Source organism: Bubalus kerabau, chromosome 8 (assembly GCF_029407905.1).
Source record: "Bubalus kerabau isolate K-KA32 ecotype Philippines breed swamp buffalo chromosome 8, PCC_UOA_SB_1v2, whole genome shotgun sequence".
Classification (NCBI taxonomy): Eukaryota; Metazoa; Chordata; class Mammalia; order Artiodactyla; family Bovidae; genus Bubalus; species Bubalus kerabau.
This window is the reverse complement of record NC_073631.1, coordinates 76812842-76832089: the sequence shown is the minus strand read 5'-3', so window position 1 is coordinate 76832089 and position 19248 is coordinate 76812842. Positions and strand designations below refer to the sequence as shown.

The window sequence follows — 19248 nt, the reverse complement described above, 5'->3', positions numbered from 1 at the left end:
TAAAAAGTCAACATATGCCTTCATATAGTAAAGCCTTTGAGAATGGTTTCAGATTAATATTTAATATTTGTAACTACTGGTATCTAAAGTGCATATGCTTGCACTATATAATATTATGACTCTTTGCGACCCTATGGACTATATAATTCTCTATATATAGAGACTATAATTCTCCAGGCCCGAATGCTGGAGTGGGTAGGCTTTCCCTTCTCCAGGGGATCTTCCTGACCCAGGGATCAAACCCAGGTCTCTCACATTGCAGGTGGATTCTTTCCCAGCAGAGCCACAATGGAAGCCCATATAATAAATTACACATATATTACTCTATATAATATATATTTTAGTGTTTATATATATATAAATATATACACATAATATATATATTTCCCTGACTTCAGACTATACTACAGGGCTACAGTGATCAAGACAGGATGGTGCTGGTACAAAAACAGAAGTATAGACTAATGGAACAAGATAGAAAGACCAGAGATAAACTCATGCACTTTTGACAAAAGAGGCCAGAATGTGCAGAAGGCAGCAAAGACAGCCTCTTCAATAAGTGATGCTGGGAAAACTGGATAGCTATATGTAAAAGAATGAAATTATAACACTATCTAACACCATACACATAAATAAACTGCAAATGGATTAAAGATCTAAATGTATGGCAAGACACTATAAAAACTCTTAGAGGAAAACACAGGCAGAACACACTGTGATATAAATCACAGCATGATCTTTTTCTGACGAACCTCCTAAAATAATGAATATAAAAAAAAAAAAATAATAAACAAATGGGACCTAATCAAACTTCAAGGCTTCTACACAACAAAGGAAACCATAAACAAGATGAAAAGATAGGCCTCAGATTGGGAGACAAGACATTTGCAAAGGATACAACTGACAAATAATCTCCAAAATATACAAGCAGCTCATGCATCTCAATATATTAAGGAGAAAAAAAAACAACCCAGTAAAAGAAAAAAAAAAAAGAGCTTAAGACCTAAATAGACATTTCTCCATAGAAGACTTAAGAAGGCCAAGAAGCACATGAAATGATTCTCAACATCACTAATTAGACAAATGAAAATCAAAACTATATTTCACATGGTAAGAATGGCCATCAACAAAAAATGTACAAAAAATAAATGCTGAAGAGGGTGTGGAGAAAAGGGAATCTTCTTACACTGCTGACAGGAATGTAAATTGATACAAACACTATGGAAAATAGTATGGACTTTCTTGAAAAAACTTTACATAGAACTACCATATAACCCAGCAATCCCACTGCTGAGCATATATCCAAAGAAAACCTAATTTTTGATACACGATTCTGGATGCTTGGGGCTGGTGCACTGGAACGACCCAGAGGGATGGTACAGGGAGGGAGGTGGGAGAAGGGTTCAGAATGGGGAACACGTGTATACCTGTGGCGGATTCATGTTGATGTAGGGCAAAACCAATACAATATTGTAAATTTAAAAAATAAAATAAAATAAAATAAAAAAGATACATGCACCTCAATGTTCATTGCAGCACTATTTACAATCACCAGGATATAGAAGCAAACTAAATGCCCATCAACAGAGGAATGGATAAAGAGATGTAGTACATATGCACAAGGGAATATTAATCAGCCTTAAAAAGGAATGAAATTGGGTCATGTGTAAGATGGGGGTGGACCCAGAGACTGCCATACAGAGTGAAGTAAGTTGGAAAGAGAAAATAAATACTGTATATTAATGCATACATGTGGAATCTGAAAAAATTGGTATAGACAATTTTATTTACAAAGCAGAAGAGGAGAACAAACAAATGCAGAGAACAACTATATGGATAACAAGGGGGAAAGTGGCAGGTGGGATGAATTTGGAGACTGAGACTGATATATACACTATTAGTAAAATAGTTAACTAATGAGAACCTATAGTATAGCACACAGACCTCTACTCAATGCTCTGGGTGACCTAAAAGGGCAGGAAATCCAAAAAATATGTATACGTGCCTGCACACACACACACACATTTAACTGAATAACTTTGCTGTACTGCTCACAACATTGTAAAGCAACTATACTGTAATAAAAATTAAAAAAAAAAGGTTTTAAAGAAACATGTCCATTATTAAGAACTATGAAAGAAACCCACTGCCAAGTAAACCATGACACGTTTTCTTAACACACACACAAAAAATTATATAAAGATACGTGTCCATGGAAATTTATTACATATTACTTCTGTGCATGTATAAAAATATAAGTGAATAAATGACTGTTGCTGCTGCTGCTAAGTCGTATCAGTCATATCTGACTCTGTGCGACCCATAAATGGCTAACATTTTCCTAAAACGTTTTTCATGTTTAGAGTTTGGAATTTTGAAGCACTTTTCTATTTGAGTCATGAATATCCATATTTTTCTGCAAAACAGTAACCTTTGTCCCATCAAAGTGTTGGTGGCACAGGATTTCTTAAAACAATCTAACAAGCTCTAAAAGTCATTAGAGATAACTCCTGAGGAGACTTGTAACTGAATACAGTCAATTTACTTGCTTTCTGGATTTAGGAATAAAGCACAAGCCCTCTGCTTGACCACATCCCACCATCTCACAGCCATTTGCTTCCTAGGAAATAAAAGAAGACTACAGTACTGTCTTTGAGATTCTCCTCTAAGCCACTGGCACCCAGTCCGCACCTTTTTATCTTGCATTGCATGCAGGCAGCAAGGACAATCATCCCATCACACTCTCAAGAGGCTCTGGATTTCAAGAGACAGAAATATGTGGAGAAAAATGCACCCAGAACAAATAAAGCACATCATTCCTTTATAAGGTCAAGCATGGCATTAGAATGAGGATGTTTTAACCTTTGATGAGACATTCTGAAATCAGCAAGTGTGCAAAGGAATGATGGCAAATTTCCTTTAGTGAAGTGAAAGTGTTAGTCACTCAGTCATGTCTGACTCTTGCTGACCCCATGGACTGTAGCCTGCAAGGCTCCTCTGTCCATAGAATTCTCCAGGCAAGAATACTGGAGTGGGTAGCCATTCCCTTCTTCAGGGGATCTTCCTGACCCAGAGATCAAACCTGGGTCTCCTGCATCGCAGGTGGATTTTTTACTGTCTGAGCCACAAGAGAAGACCTTCCTTTATTGAACTTAGCCTCAACTCTTCAATCCTCTGCCTAATGACAAAGAATTTCTCTGTCAGGGAGTCAACTTGAGGGAAAACAAAAGATATTCTGTAAGAAATACTAAATGCTAAATGGCTACTTTATTTAAATATAAATAATGTTTCAACTAATCTATTTATCTCCAGGATTTGCCTTTAGCTTTGGGAGTGGAGGAAACTCTTTTGAAGCGGGAATATGTTTAGAGATAAGTTTTTCAGCTTACATAGAATGCAAGTTACACTGGCACAGTACATCAAAATTAACATTTTGAATTGCTGAGGCCTGCTTGAAAATATTGGGTTAAATAAAAAGGATTTAACTTAAATTTTTTTTCAACATTTAGTAAATCTACTTTCTAGAAATAAAAAATTGCACTTGGCTCTAGTCAACTTCTGTTTCCAAGAAGATGTGGTAAACATACTTTTCTTTCCCCCCAGTAAATATATCTGGCAATCCTGGACATTATATATAAAACAGTCATGAGAAGATGCTAACAAGTAGTGGAAACAAGCCAGATTAGCTAGGATGATTCCAACCTGAGGAACAATGTAATGATGTGATCCCTGGACTTTCCCTTTGCCTCACATATCCCACACTGCAAATGATGACTTTAGCCATGAAATGAAAAGATGCCTGCTCCTTGGAAGAAAAGCTATGACAAACCTAGACAGCATATTAAAAAGCAGAGACATCACTTTGCCAACAAAGGTCCTTTCCAGTAGTCACGTATGGATGTGAGAGTTGGACCATAAAGAAGGCTCAGTGCCAAATAATTGATACTTTTGAACTGTGGTGTTGGAGAAGACTTTTGATAGTCACTGGCACTACAAGAAAATCAAACCAGTCCATCCTAAAGGATATCAGTCCTGAATATTCATTTGAAGGACATATGCTGAAGCTGAAACTCCCAATACTTTGGCTACCTGATGCGAATAACTGACTCATTAGAAAAGACACTGATGCTGGGAAAGAGTGAAGGCAGGAGAAGAAGGGGACAACAGAGGACAAGATTGTTGGATGGCATCACTGTCTCAACGGACATGAGTTTTAGCAAGCTCTGAGAGACGGTGAAGGACAGGGAAACCTGGCATGCTATAGTCCATGGGGTTGCAAAGAGTCGAACATGTCTGAGCAATGCAATAACAACAATTCCAGACTGGGAGCTGCGAAGCCACAGTCTGGAAATGTTAACAGTGCACACTACAAAAGTACCAGAGAAGTCTGCTCCATGTAGCCAAAGGAACAGTCTAGGGCAGTCACGCCAAAGAAAACTTTAAGGCAATAGCCACTTTACTCTGACCAAACACTGCAGAAGAAACCTGTGGACTCCCACCTCTGCTTACCCCAGCAAAGACTAAGTAGTGAGCCTAGATCACCTACATGAAGTGGTAAAATGTGCCTCTCAAGCCCCTGACTTGGTGTTAGGGAAGATTAAGTAGAGACGAAGATTTTCCTTCCTTCCATAACATGAGGCTCCCCCACCATACAGGGTGTCAGTCATACAGGATCCTAAAAAGGTACGACCATCTGCCCTTCCCGCTTTGTCATCACACGCTTTTAAGGGCAGCATTCGTCTCACATTGCCTCCCTCGCCTTCATCTCTAGTCCTGCAAGTTTTCAAGGCTTTGCCCTTTGGTTCCTCAGAAGCTGGTGCTATGCTTTGTCAGGTTTCAGACAACACTGATAGCAAGTATAAACAAAGCAGTACCTTTCTCTTCGCTCCCTATAATTACCTGGATTTTGTAAAGGTTTGTGACTATATAGCATCCAATGCCTTTTTACTGTCATGAGGAAGCAAATATTGGTTACATTTCTTCAATGTCTGTAAAATCCTGAAATTTTGAGAATAACTGGAAAGAAAACTTGAGGATGAAAACCACATGCTAAGACAGGCTGAGCTGAAAGCTTGAAGGAAACTGGATTTTGATGACTCCATGAGATAACAGTGGATTGCTTACTTCTTATTTACAAGAAGAAGATAGATGATTAGTAATTTAAGCCATTGCTTTTCAGCTTGTCTGTTACTTGTAGAAAAATGTAATCCTATTTAATATATTTGCCATTCTGTGTTTCAGATTCTTGCACAGGTGTGACTTTTTCACAGTGCTTTTCTCTTTTAGTTCTTAAGGCATTAAGTTAGATTTGAGAGTGCCATGCAGATGTTTAGATATTCAGGAGAACAGTAAGAATAAGCTCTCTAGCGTGACCACAGCTTTCCAAATACAGACTAATGTGGAGAATAGTTAAATCAGAAGTGAGATGAAGGTCCTGAATCTTGATTCCATTTCAGAAGAGTGCCCTGGTTGCACAGAAGCCTGACATTTCAAAAGAAACAATTCTGTGGGAGCTTAGGCTCCATCTTGTGATGTCAGATTGACCAAGAATTTACCACCTGTCAATCAGAACCAAACCAGGGTGTTAGCAGAAGATGTCATGTGGCTTCTCTCCCCTGACTTGCAGCCTTCCACTCAGAACAGCACTGGAGTGAGGGACCTAAGGGTTTCTCAAAGTTGAAATGGTAAGAATAAAGGGTTATTGTGGGTATGTCCATGGAATTAGAGAGCTGAGAAGTTTAAGAAACTAAAGTTAAAGGAAATCATAAATAATTTTAATGTGCACTAACAAACTTGAAGTATTTTTTCCATTCTACAGATTACTACTATCATAAAGTAGCCCTGATTTATTAGGACATTTCTGTTCCTTAGGAAAACTCCTTAGAAAACAGAGTAACAGTGACATACTGCTTCTTTTGCACTCTTCCTTGGCAGAGGAATTGCTGGGATCCTCATTTGTTGGTTGGTACAGGGTACAACAACCTGTCACTTGTCAATGTCACAGGATTGTATCCTTCATTAAATCCCCATTAAGTATTCATGGTAATTATGTGAAAAGACAGTTTCTTTCATGAAGCACTTATATAGCATATGTATCATATGCATATGATACATATGCATATGTATCAGTTTAGTATATAATGAAATTATTATACATAGATTTCTACTTGTTTAGCAATGGCACCCCACTCCAGTACTCTTGCCTGGAAAATCCCATGGATGGAGGAGCCTGGTAGGCTGCAGTCCATGGGGTCGCTAAGAGTTGGACACGACTGAGCGACTTCACTTTCACTTTTCACTTTCATGCATTGCAGAAGGAAATGGCAACCCACTCCAGTGTTCTTGCCTGGAGAATCCCAGGGACGGCGGGGCCTGGTGGGTTGCCGTCTATGGGGTCGCACAGAGTCCAACACGACTGAAGCAACTTAGCAGCAGCAGCAGTGTCTGATTTGGCCAGCTTGACTGTTAATTTTATCAAGGCAGAAATTACACCTAATTTGTTCATCTTTCACTTCCCAAATCTTAGCACGTAGTAGGTTCAAGATGCGTCTGTTGAATAAATGAAGGTATGGGTTTTTAAGTAAAAATGAAAGTCAAGATTTATGGCACACTATTAATTTCAAGAATAAATGTATAACTTTGGAATTATTGTGAAATGACTTGAAAAATTACTTGAGATCCTGACCTACCTGTTATAAAAGCTCATCGAATTCTTACTGGCATAAGAAATGGAATGTTCCTGCCTAGTGACCACTGTAATCTTTGAATATGCTTTATAAAAAGGTTCTAAATGGTTTAATAATGCTTTCTATTCTTGTATGTAGTTTCAAGAAACTTATTAAGTCACCTGGATTTAGCCAAGAAAAGAATGTCATTACAATGGCCAAATATATCTCAGCTGGAATATTTTACAGCAAAGCTACCAACACAAAAGACACCTAAAGAGCTAGAAGTGACAGTATGGCAGAAAACACTGGTTGACTAATTTCTCCCCCCAAATCACCTGAAACCATGGATGTAGTCTTCAAAGCCATCACACAACTTTTTTAGTAAAATCATTTATGTCTTATTTGAAAACCCATGGTATTTCTGACAAGTTCCAAAGAAAAATTTATTCAAACTAGATTTTTTTTTTTAAAGGAAAGAAATGCAACTCTACAGTCTACATATGCTGCTGCTGCTAAGTCACTTCAGTTGTGTCTGACTCTGTGCGACCCCATAGACAGCAGCTCACCAGGCTCCCCCGTCCCTGGGATTCTCCAGGCAAGAACACTGGAGTGGGGTGCCATTTCCTTCTCCAGTGTATGAAGGTGAAAAGTGAAAGTGAAGTCGCTCAGACGTGTCCGACTCTTGGCGACCCCATGGACTGCAGCCTACCAGGCTCCTCCATCCATGGGATTCTCCAGGCAAGAGTACTGGAATGGGGTACCATTGCCTTCTCCACAGTCTACACATAGCAGTGAAAGTGAAGTCACTCAGTCATGTCTGATGATTCTTTGCGACCCCGTGTACTATAGCCCACCCAGGCTCCTCTATCCATGAGGATTCTCCAGGCAAGAATACTGGAGTGGGTTGCCATTTCCTTCTCCAGGGGGATCTTCCTGACCCAGGGATCGAACCCAGGTCTCCTGCATTGCAGGCAGACGCTTTAACCTCTGAGCCACCAGGGAAGCCCTACATATAGCAGTAGAAAAACATTAACCAGTAGAGAACTGCTCGTTCATTAGGGAGAAATTATATTGATGATATTTTTCAAAGTTAGTTAACAGAAAACCATGTTTATGTTCCTTCATCCCACTGAGACTTATAGCTTATGTATGGATCTTCATCGGAGAAGGCAATGGCACCCCACTCCAGTACTCTTGTCTGGAAAATCCCATGGACAGAGGAGCCTGGTAGCTGCAGTCCATGGGGTCGCCAGGAGTCAGACACGACTGAACGACTTCACTTTCACTTTTCACATTCATGCATTGGAGAAGGAAATGGCAACCCACTCCAGTGTTCTTGCCTGGAGAATCCCAGGGATGGGGGAGCCTGGTGGGCTGCCGTCTCTGGGGTCGCACAGAGTTGGACACAACTGAAGCGACTTAGCAGCAGCAGCAGCAGCATGGATCTTCATTTGGATATTTTAAGGGTAGACCTCCACTCTTAAAATATCCATATTACAAAATGAGTATATATCCACATTAGAAAATAATTTTGAAAAGCAATGAGTATATATCCATATTAGAAAATAATTTTGAAAAAAAATGAGGCTTCTTTTAAATGGGATACTAAGTAATTTACCAAACTCCATATCTGACCACTGCATAATTTCTGTTACTTAAAAAATGTTACTCAAGTACTATAATCATCAATTGACAATGCTTTTGAAATGTAATAAAAATCAGCCTTGCTTTTTTTGCTATTGCTTTAATTGCAGTGGACATTAAACTCTCATATACTGCCTATAAAGTATTGTAAATATGAAAAACTGTGAAAAATTTTTTTCATGAGGCACTCTTCATATGCATATATATCTGTTTAGTAACACGATTTGCTCTGGATGCTGAATGGCTTAAAAATGTATAACTTACAGCTCTATTGCCATATGAAAACCCACTTTTAAAACTTTAGTTACAGGGTTTCCCAGAGGTTTCTGTCAAAATTCTAACATACTGCTTTGGGAAGATATTCAATGAGAATTCAGCAAACTATGGCCACAGGCCAAATCTGGCCCACTGCCTTTTTGTACCTAAAGTTTTAATGGTAAACAGCCTCACCTATTCATTTACATTGTGCCTAGAGCTGTTTTTGTGTCACAGTGACAGAGTACGGAGTCTGAAGGGCCTAAAAGTGAAAAATATTTACTATCTATCTGGCCCCTACTGAGAGAAAGGTGCTGATTCTGTATTAAACCATTAGTAGCAAATAATTTCAACTATGCTTTGAGATTCAATATATACTACTTTGCAGAGAAGCAGGCAAAAGAGAACCTTAAAAGGACAATATCGACATCCATGGCCGTAGGTACTAACATCCTGGAAAGGCATATGACTTCCATCCAAGTTATAGGCTACCCCAGAGTAAAACGAGGAAGTAGAGGTGAATTCAATGGGAGTAACCAAAAAAAAACCAACAAAAACCAGGGAGGAGGGGAATTCCCTGATAACTCAGTTGGTAAAGAATTCGCTTGCAATGCAGGAGACCCCGTTAGATCCCTGTGTTGGGAGAAAGGATAGGCTACCCACTCCAGTATGCTTGGACTTCCTTTGTGGCTCTGCTAGTAAAGAATCCATCTGCAATGCGGGAGACCTGGGTTCCATCCCTGGGTTGGAAAAATCCCCTGGAGAAAGGAAAGGCTATCTGCTCCAGTGTTCTGGCCTGGAAAATTCCATGGACTGCATAGTCCATGGGGTCACAAAGAGTCGGACGTGACTAAGTGACTTTCACTTTTCACACCAAAAAAAATCAGCTTTAGCTATTTAATCATTTTGTCAATCAGTGCCTTGCTAAACAAAGGAGCAAAGTTAAAAAGTGGGGGAGTAGGAGGTATAGACTACTGGCTGTAAGATAGGCTCAAATGTATATTATACAAAACAGGGAATATAGCCAATATTTTGCAATAACTGTAAATGGAAAGTAACCTTTAAAATTATATAAAAACTTTAAAAATTAAATACAGGTTCTTTAGTAAGTTTCTGAGTCACTGTTAATTACTATGGTTATTTAATGATACCCTGATTACATGCATATTTCTTCCACATCAAGAGACACAACAACAAAATATCAAAAAGAATACACCTTTTTGTTCTCTGTTGAATAAAATAAGCTACAAAAAAGGAACTTAAAGAGAAATTTAACTACCGTTGTTTTACACTTGGGCCATCACACATTTTAGTAGCTTATCCATATTCATAGAAATTTTAAGTTCAAGAATAGTTTTAGTTTTATAGCATCTTAATAAGCAATTCCAAGCATTTTAGAGAGTTTTATCATAAAATTTAATAATATATAAGAATAGCATTTTCTGCTGTCATCAACATATGAAAACACAGAAAAGCAAGTTCAAATAGGTGGTCTCATTGCAAATCCCCATACTGAAATACAATCATCAGCTGCTGCTGCTGCTGTTGCTGCTAAGTCGCTTCAGTCGTGTCCGACTCTGTGACCCCAGAGACAGCAGCCCACCAGGCTCCCCCGTCCCTGGGATTCTCCAGACAAGAACACTGGAGTAGCTTGCCATTTCCTTCTCCAATGCATGAAAGTGAAAAGTGAAAGTGAAGTCACTCAGGTTGTCTACTTGAAAATTACACAGTTGTGTTCAACTCCTAGCGACCCCATGGACTGCAATCTACCAGGCTCCTCTGTCCATGGGATTTTCCAGGCAAGAGTACTGGAGTGGGATGCCATTGCTTTCTCTGAATTATCAGCTAGGATTTACATTTCCTTTTTGGGAAAATGTGAACATATGTTTGTAATAAAGAGATTTTTTTAAAAAATCAAAGTTTGTGGAAAGAAAAAATTTTAATTTCCTGTTAAATTCCTGGAAAAAAGGGTAGAAAAGTAAAAAAAAAAAAAAGTAAAAAAAAAAAAAATCACAAACTATGCATGAGTTTAAAGTGTTTCAGGTTATTAGCAAAAATTTTTTGGAATTGAGCCAGACATCACAGCACAGATATGCCGCTAGGGCAGCTGCAGCTGCATGTTCTGTGCCAGCAGGGGGATGAAATGGCCAGAGCGGAAAGTCAACAAAAAGTCACACAACATCAGCTTTCAACCAAGACGGATGAGCAGTATGAAACAGTTTAACTTCCTGCCTTGAAATATTAAAAACCAGTTAAATAGTTGAAACAATCATTTTAAGATATTGGGCAATAGGCAGCACAGAACAGTTCTTTCTGAGAGAAGGCAAAAAAATGAGATGAGTCCTATGACTAGCCTGGCTTACTGAGTTCAGTGGATTTCCTTAATATAAAGCTGGGATCCTCAAAGATCTTTATTGTGTGACTGGGATAGCTAGGACATAGCTATCACTTTGAGCTTTAATTGATACTGCAAAACACTTTTGCAAGGGGTTTATACAAATGTACACTCCCAGCAGCAGTATATGAGAGTATTTTTTATTTTTTCACTTGAACGGTTTTTGGTATATATCAGTTTCTTACTGAGATTTTGATTTGCATTTCCTTAAGAATCCTTTCAAAGGTTTATTAGCTTTTTGATGAAGTGTCCATACTTCTTTTATTTTTTTCTTTTGTTTTGACCTTTTTGTTATTCTAACTGATTTGCAGGAAGTTCTGAGTGCTATAGACTTAAGCTATTTGCTGTTTTTACTCAAAATACCTTTTTCTATTTCCCGGTTTGCCTTTTCATTAATTTTACTGGTGTCTTTTGAGCAACAGAAGTTTGTAATTCTATTAACAACTAATTTGACAAGAATGTTTTAACAAATATTTTTTAGGCTCTGTTCAAGAAATGTTTACCTTTCACATGGTAAAAGATTTTAAAATAATCTCAGAAAGTAATAGCTAGACAGAATTTAATATAGTAGATTTCAACAACAATTAACAAGTTGATCTGATAGACTAGAAAGAAACCCTGTGCCAAATGATGAGATAAAATATGTTTTATAAGCATACATTCTTTAAGCCTCTTTCATAATAGCTTCATAAAAACAGCTACAGCCAACTGATACATGCCAATATTGTTTGGATTTTCAACTACTTCTCCTAGTGCTACACAATCATTAGATGCATGATTGGACATCCAAGTTATAACAGGTGGTAGTTTTATTAAGTGTTTTGTTAATGTATAACATGGATTACCACCTTTTTTCACTGCCAGGCTTCTAACATCATCTATTCACAAATCAGGATTGGTTTATAATCCCGCAGTAACAAAAAGAATCAAATCTCAGTGGGTTAACACAACAAAAATGCATTTCATGCTGATGCCACATAGCATTGCAATTAAGCATTGAGTTACGGTGATTATTAGACACTTAGCAATACAATACAAGCTTAATAACAACTAGAAAGAATTGGAAGTATTTTGTTAAATAGCACTACTGACTACTGCATAGAAAAGAAACATTATAAAAAGTTATCAATTAATAGATTATACAACATATCATAAGGAATTACACAGAACTGTGAATTACATGAACTGAATTACACAGAACTGAGCAAAAGTCAGCCAAATTTAAAAGCTGGAAATGAACAGTAGGAAACAAATATCCACATCCAAAAATATCTGGCTAAAAAACAATCATGCAGAATCTTGCAAATAACTCATGATCCCAAATAAGCTATAATAGAGATTGAAATATATTAAGAACTAAATTAATAATGAAAATACAATATGTCCATACTTGCTAAATATAGGTAAAGCTGTAGTTTCATCAAACCCTTTGATCTTAAATGCTTATATGAGAAAAGAATAAACACCACAGCAGGAGCATCAGTCCCTGCACACTTGGATGGATGCAAAACCAATTCAGTAGCGTGATACCAACTCTTCTTGCCACACCACAGCCTCTAACCAAGACATGCACACTAGGGGAAAAAGTGAAACCAGCACAGAAGTGCAGCCCCAAGCCCTCACAATGCAGCCATGCTCCAAATCAAGGCAGAGACTTTCATCACAAATGGGAGAAAACCAATTTTCTCATGATTTTTACTTCATGCCCTTGGACTCACCTCTGTTCTTGATAAGGCCATCGAGCATAAAGGAAGCCTATGGTTCTAGACACCTGCTTCTAGATCTATCCTCTCCAACTTCAGCCCTACCTCCCACCAAGGCTGCAGCTGCCAGCACACCTCCAGGGAAGTCACAGCCTGCACGCACTTCAGATCCAGCTTTCCCACCAAAGCCACTGGGCTTACTCAGACTGCATAGGGACACTTCCACACAAGTACATACCTCCAAGACCAGGAAAGATCATTGTTTCACATAATTCCACAGAGACAGAAAAAATTAAACTGAGAAGTCAGAGGAATATATTTCATATAAAAGAATAAGGGAAAAACTTGGGGAAAAGCCCTAATGAGATAGAGATAAATAATTCAACTGATAGTTCAAAGTAATAGTAATAAGAATGCTAACTAAACACAGGAAAGAATAGACAAACCTAGTGACAATTTTAACAAAAACTAGAATATATGAAAAAGAATACAGTAATTGTAATAGAAATACACTAGAGGGAATTGTCAGGTCAGTTTTTCTTGTCTCATCATAGCAAAGAACTGCAACAACAGACTAGTTACAGCTCCAGCGGGCAGGATTTATTAAGCAGACAGAATGCAATACACTCTCATGATGTGAAAGCAGACTAAACCCTATAATAGTCGTCTCAACTCATTTGACTTCCCTCTTTATATTTTTTGTCTCTTCCTTTTGGCCATTTCTGGGTCTTGACTGGCTATTCCCCATGCAAATTGGGGCTTGTACCCATTACCAATCAGGGGAGGGGATGCAAATAGGGAGTATGTTCAAGGCCAATCAGGGAAGGGGGTGTGTTTGCGTGTGTTTTCACAGCAGAGGCTCTCATTCGGAGCTGCGGTTTTTCACAGGCTTGCTTTCTTTGTCTCCTTTGTGGGCTTTTTCTAGTTGCCACTTCCTCTAAGTGCCACTTTGGACTCCTTTTTCTTCTCTATCTAGTGAAATGAACAGCAGATTAGGTGATACAGAAGAATGCATGAGTGAAGTAAGCCAGAAAGAAAAACACCAATACAGTATACTAGCGCATATATATGGAATTTAGAAAGATGGTAATTATAACCCTGTGTACGAGACAGCAAAAGAGACACTGATGTATAGAACAATCTTATGGACTCTGTGGGAGAGGGAGAGGGTGGGAAGATTTGGGAGAATGGCATTGAAACATGTAAAATATCATGTATGAAATGAGTCGCCAGTCCAGGTTCGATGCACGATACTGGATGCTTGGGGCTGGTGCACTGGGACGACCCATAGGGATGGTATGGGGAGGGAGGAGGGAGGAGGGTTCAGGATGGGGAACACATGTATACCTGTGGCGGATTCATTTTGATATTTGGCAAAACTAATACAATTATGTAAAATTTAAAAATAAAATAAAATAAAAATTAAAAAAAAAAAAAGAAGAAGAATGCATGAGTGATCTGGAAGATAGAATCCCTGAAATCAAATCACTCAATCAGAATATCAAAAAGAAGCAAGTTTTTAAAAATAAAAATAGTTTAAGGTACCTTTGAGACAACATCAAGGGTACTAAAATTTGCATTATAAGTGTCCCAGAAAGAGAAGAAACATTAAAAGGGTTAGAAAATATATCGGATGAAATCATGGCTGAAAGCTACCCCAACCTGAAGAAGGAAACAGATGGCCAGAAAAATGAAGCACAGCAAGTCCAAAACGAGATTAACCCAGAGACAAAACCAAGAGGTATCATAAATAAATGGTAAACATCAAAGCACAGAGAATTCTAAAGACAACAAGAGAAAAACAGAGACACACACAAGGGAACCACTAAATGACTGACTGCTGATTTTTCTGCAGAAACTTTGCAGGCCGGCAGAGTGACATGATATATTTAAAATCCTGAAAGGGAAAAACCTACAATTTAAATATTCTACCCAGCAAGGTTATTATTCAGATTTGTTATTATTCAGATTTGGAGAAAGAAAGAGCTGCTAAGATAGACAAAAAGTGAAAGAATTCATCAATATTAATTCTAAGCTAATCTTATAAGAAGTGTTAAAAACTCTCCTTAAGTGAAAAAGAAAAGGCTACAACAAGAAAAAAAAAAAAAATTCGAAGGGAAAAATCCCACTAGCACTATGTTTTATTAAAATGATTTAAAAACTTTGGAAAATACTTAACATATAATCTTATTAAATTAAAAATAGTATATTATTGTAATTCAGTTCAGTTCAGTTCAGTCGTTCAGTCATGTCTGACTCTCCGCAACCCCATGAATCGCAGCACGCCAGGCCTCCCTGTCCATCACCAACTCCCGGAGTTCACCCAGACTCATGTCCATCGAGTCAGTGATGCCATCCAGCCATCTCATCCTCTGTCGTCCCCTTCTCCCCTGCCCCCAATCCCTCCCAGCATCAGAGTCTTTTCCAATGAGTCAACTCTTCGCAAGAGGTGGCCAAAGTACTGGAGTTTCAGCTTTAGCATCATTCCTTCCAAAGAAATCCCAGGGCTGATCTCCTTCAGAATGGACTGGTTCAATCTCCTTGCAGTCCAAGGGACTCTCAAGAGTCTTCTCCAACACCACAGTTCAAAAGCATCAATTCTTCAGCACTCAGCCTTCTTCACAGTCCAACTCTCACAACCATACATGACCACAGGAAAAAACATAGCTTTGACTAGACGAACCTTTGTTGGCAAAGTAATGTTTCTGCTTTTGAACATGCTATCTAGGTTGGTCATAACTTTCCTTCCAAGGAGTAAGCGTCTTTTAATTTCATGGCTGCAGTCACCATCTGCAGTGATTTTGGAGCCTCAAAAAATAAAGTCTGACACTGTTTCCACTGTTTCCCCATCTATCTCCCATGAAGTGATGGGACCGGATACCATGATCTTCATTTTCTGAATGTTGAGCTTTAAACCAACTTTTTCCCTCTCCACTTTCATTTTCATCAAGAGGCTTTTGAGTTCCTCTTCACTTTCTGCCATAAGGCTGGTGTCATCTGCATATCTGAGGTTATTGATATTTCTCCCGGCAATCTTGATTCCAGCTTGTGCTTCTTCCAGCCCAGCGTTTCTCATGATGTACTCTGCATAGAAGTTAAATAAGCAGGGTGACAATATACAGCCTTGACGTACTCCTTTTCCTATTTGGAACCAGTCTGTTGTTCCATGTCCAGTTCTAACTGTTGCTTCCTGACCTGCATATAGATTTCTCAAAAGGCAGATCAGGTGGTCTGGTATTCCCATCTCTTTCAGAATTTTCCACAGTTTATTGTGATCCACACAGTCAAAGGCTTTGGCATAGTCAATAAAGCAGAAATAGATGTTTTTTCTGGAACTCTCTTGCTTTTTCCATGATCCAGCGGATGTTGGCAATTTGATCTCTGGTTCCTCTGCCTTTTCTAAAACCAGCTTGAACATCAGGAAGTTCACGGTTCACATATTGCTGAAGCCTGACTTGGAGAATTTTGAGCATTACTTTACTAGTGTGTGAAATGAGTTCAGTTGTGCAGTAGTTTGAGCATTCTTTGGCATTGCCTTTCTTTGGGATTGGAATGAAAACTGACCTTATCCAGTCCTGTGGCCACTGCTGAGTTTTCCAAATGTGCTGGCATATTGAGTGCAGCACTTTCACAGCATCATCTTTCAGGATTTGAAAGAGCTCAACTGGAATTCCATCACCTCCACTAGCTTTGTTCGTAGTGATGCTTTCTAAGGCCCACCTGACTTCACATTCCAGGATGTCTGGCTCTAGGTCAGTGATCACACCATCATGATTATCTGGGTCATGAAGATCTTTTTTGTACAGTTCTGTGTATTCTTGCCATCTCGTCTTAATATCTTCTGCTTCTGTTGGGTCCATACCATTTCTGTCCTTTATCGAGCCCATCTTGAAATGTTCCCTTGGTATCTCTAAGTTTCTTGAAGAGATCTCTAGTCTTTCCCATTCCATTGTTTTCCTCTATTTATTTGCCTTAATCACTGAAGAATGCTTTCTTATCTCTTCTTGCTATTCTTTGGAACTCTGCATTCAGATTATATGAAACTAAATCCATGCAGAAAATAATGAAACAACTGTAGTTTAATCATGAAATAATACATAGAAATAATTTGAACACTAACACTTCAGGGAAACCATTCAATATCACAGTAATCCAAGTCTATGACCCAACCAGTGATGCTGAAGAAGCTGAAGTTGAACTGTTCTATGAAGACCTGGTCTCTGGCCATATCACCCTTAACGCTCCCAATCTCCTCTGATCTTGGAAGCTAAGCAGGTCGGGTTTGGTTAGTACTTGGATGGGAGACCGCCTGGGAATACCGGGTGCTGTAGGCTTTATTTTATTTTTTCTTTTGGGCTTTCCTGGTGGCTCAGAGGTTAAAGCATCTGCCTGCATTGCAGGAAACCTGGGTTCGATCCCTGGGTTGGGAAGATCCCCTGGAGAAGGAAATGGCAACCTACTCCAGTATTCTTGCCTGGAGAGTCCCATGGATGGAGGAGCCTGGTGGGCTACAGTCCACGGGGTTGCAAAGAGTTGGACACGACTGAGTGACTTCACTAAAGATCATCGAGAACCAACACCAAAAAAAAAAAAAAAAAAAGATGCCCTTTTCATTAGAGGGGACTGGAAGGAAAAAGTAGGAACTCAAGAGATACCTGGAGTAACAGGCAAATTTGCCTTGGAGTAGAGAACGAAGCAGGGCAAAGGCTAATAGATTTTGCCAAGAGAACACACTGCTCAAAGGAAACACCCTCTTCTAACAACACAAAAGAAGGCTCTACATGTGGACATCACCAGATGGTCAATACCAAAATCAGATTGATTATATTCTTTGCAGCCAAAGGTAGAGAAGCTCTATACAGTCAGCAAAAACAAGACCTGGAGCTAACTGTGGCTCAGATAATGAAATCCATATTGCCAAATTTAGACTTAAATTGAGGAAAGTAGGGAAAACCACTAGACCATTCAGGAATGACCTAAATCAAATCCCTTACAATTATACAGTGGAAGTGACAAATAGATTCAAGGAATTAGATCTGATAGACAGAATGCCTGAAAATCTATGCACAGAGGTTCATGACATTGTACAGGAGACAGGGATCAAGACCATACCCAAGAAAAAGAAATGCAAAAAGACAAAATGGTGGTCTGAGAAGGCCTTACAAATACAAGATCTTCATGACTCAGATAATCACAATGGTGTGATCACTCATCTAGAGCCAGATATCCTGGAATGTGAAGTCAAGTAGGCCTTAGGAAGCATAACTACGAACAAAGATAGTGGAGGTGATGGAATTCCAGTTGAGCTCTTTCTAATCCTGAAAGATGATGCTGTGAAAGTGCTGCACTCAATATGTCAGGAAATTTGGATAACTCAGCATTGGCCACAGGACTGGAAAAGGTCAGGTTTCATTCCAATCCCAAAGAAAGGCAATGCCAAAGAATGCTCAAACTACTACACAATTGCACTCATCTCACACACTAGCAAAATAATGCTCAAAATTCTTGAAGCTAGGCTTCAATAGTACCTAAACCCTAAACTTCCAGATGCTTGAGCTGGATTTCAAAAAGGCAGAGGAACCAGAGATCAAATTGCCAACATCTGTTGGATCATCAAAAAAGCAAGAGAGTTCCAGAGAAACATCTAGTTATGCTTTATTGACTATGCCAAAGCCTTTGACTGTGTGGATCACAACAAACTGTGGAAAATTCTTTAAGAGATGGGACTACCAGACCACCTGACCTGCCTCCTGAGAAATCTGCATGCAGGTCAAGAGGCAACAGTTAGAACTGGACATGAAAGAATAGACTCGTTCCAAATTAGGAAAGGAGTACGTCAAGGCTGTATATTGTCACCCTGCTTATTTAACTTATATGCACTGTTTATCATGAGAAATGCTGGACTGGATGAAGCACAAGCTGGAATCAATATTGCCGCTAGAAATATCAATAACCTCAGATATGCAGATGACACCACCATTTGGCAGAAAGCAAAGAACTAAAGATCCTTCTGATGAAGGTGAAAGAGGAGAGTGAAAAAGCTGGCTTAAAACTCAACATTCAGAGAACTAGATCATGGCATCTAGTCCCATCACTTCATGGCAAATAGCTGGGGAAATAGGGAGAGAATTTATTTTGGGGGGCTCCAAAATCACTGCAGATGGTGACTTCAGCCATGAAATTAAAAGACTTGGAAGAAAAGTTATGACCAACCTAGACAGCATATTAAAAGGCAGAGACAATAGTTTGCCAAGAAATGTTCCTCTAGTCAAAGCTATGATTTTTCCAGTAGTCATATATGGATGTGAGAGTTGGACTATAAAGAATGCTGAGCACTGAAGAAGTGATGCTTCTGAACTATGGTGTTGAAGAAAACCCTTCAGAGTCCCTTGGACTGCAAGGAGATCCAGCAGTCCATCCTAAAGGAAATCAGTCCTAAATATTCATTGGAAGGACTGATGCTAAAGCTGAAACTCCAGTACTTGTGGCCACCTGATGTGAAGAACTGACTCATTTGAAAAAACCCTGATGCTGGGAAAGATTTAGGGCAGGAGGAGAAGGGGGCGAGACAGAGATGAGATGA

The 19248-nt window shown here is 39.0% G+C and overlaps 1 long non-coding RNA gene and 1 pseudogene across 4 annotated transcripts in view; one reads left to right on the top strand and one right to left on the bottom strand.

Annotated features, from left to right (window-relative positions):
• The window catches only part of LOC129659369 (uncharacterized), a 241901-nt gene that overhangs the window by 98498 nt on the left and 124155 nt on the right, over positions 1-19248 (bottom strand). The window lies entirely within an intron of this gene.
• LOC129659748 (uncharacterized) lies at positions 16882-16999 on the top strand (annotated as a pseudogene).